This window comes from Homarus americanus, unplaced genomic scaffold (assembly GCF_018991925.1).
Source record: "Homarus americanus isolate GMGI-L3 unplaced genomic scaffold, GMGI_Hamer_2.0 scaffold50564, whole genome shotgun sequence".
Taxonomy (NCBI): Eukaryota; Metazoa; Arthropoda; class Malacostraca; order Decapoda; family Nephropidae; genus Homarus; species Homarus americanus.
Window position 1 is genome coordinate 3466711 of NW_024715014.1, and position 1202 is coordinate 3467912.

Here is a 1202-nt window from a genome sequence, read left to right on the forward strand (position 1 = left end):
TATAATAGTGGTGGACCAACTCTCCTGGTGTTATAATAGTGATGGACCAACTCTCCTGGTGTTATAATAGTGGTGGACCAACCCCTGGTGTTATAATAGTGATGGACCAACTCCTGGTGTTATAATAGTGATGGACCAACTCCCTGGTGTTATAATAGTGATGGACCAACTCCCTTGTGCTGGTGTTATAATGGTGGTGGACCAACTCTCCTGGGTGTTATAATAATGATGGACCAACTCCATGGTGTTATAATAGTGGTGGACTAACTCCCTGTTGTTATAATAGTGATGGACCAACTCCTGGTGTTATAATAATGATGGACCAACTCCCTTGTGCTGGTGTTATAATGGTGGTGGACCAACTCTCTGGTGTTATAATAGTGGTGGACCAACTCTCCTGGTGTTATAATAGTGGTGGACCAACTCCAGGTGTTATAATAGTGGTGGACCAACTCCCTGTTGTTATAATAGTGATGGACCAACTCCGTTGTGCTGGTGTTATAATGGTGGTGGACCAACTCTCCTGGTGTTATAATAGTGGTGGACCAACTCTCCCTGGTGTTATAATAGTGATGGACCAACTCCTGGTGTTATAATAATGATGGACCATCTCCTGGTGTTATAATAGTGGTGGACCAACTCTCCTGGTGTTATAATAGTGATGGACCAACTCCTGGTGTTATAATAGTGATGGACCAACTCCCTGCTGTTATAATAGTGATGGACCAACTCTCCCTAGTGTTATAATGGTGGTGGACCAACTCTCCCTAGTGTTATAATGGTGGTGGATCAACTCTCCCTGGTGTTATAATAGTGGTGGACCAACTCTCCCTGGTGTTATAGTGATGGACCAACTCTCCCTGGTGTTATAATAGTGGTGGACCAACTCTCTGGTGTTATAATAGTGGTGGACCAACTCTCCTGGTGTATAATAGTGGTGGACCAACTCTCCCTGTGGTGTTATAATAGCGGTGGACCAACTCTCCTGGTGTTATAATAGTGGTGGACCAACTCTCCTGGTGTTATAATAGTGGTGGACCAACTCTCCTGGTGTTATAATAGTGGTGGACCAACTCCTGGTGTTGTAATAGTGGTGGACCAACTCTCCCTGGTGTTATAATAGTGGTGGACCAACTCTCCTGGTGTTATAATAGTGGTGGACCAACTCTCCTGGTGTTATAAGTGGTGGACCAATCCTGGTG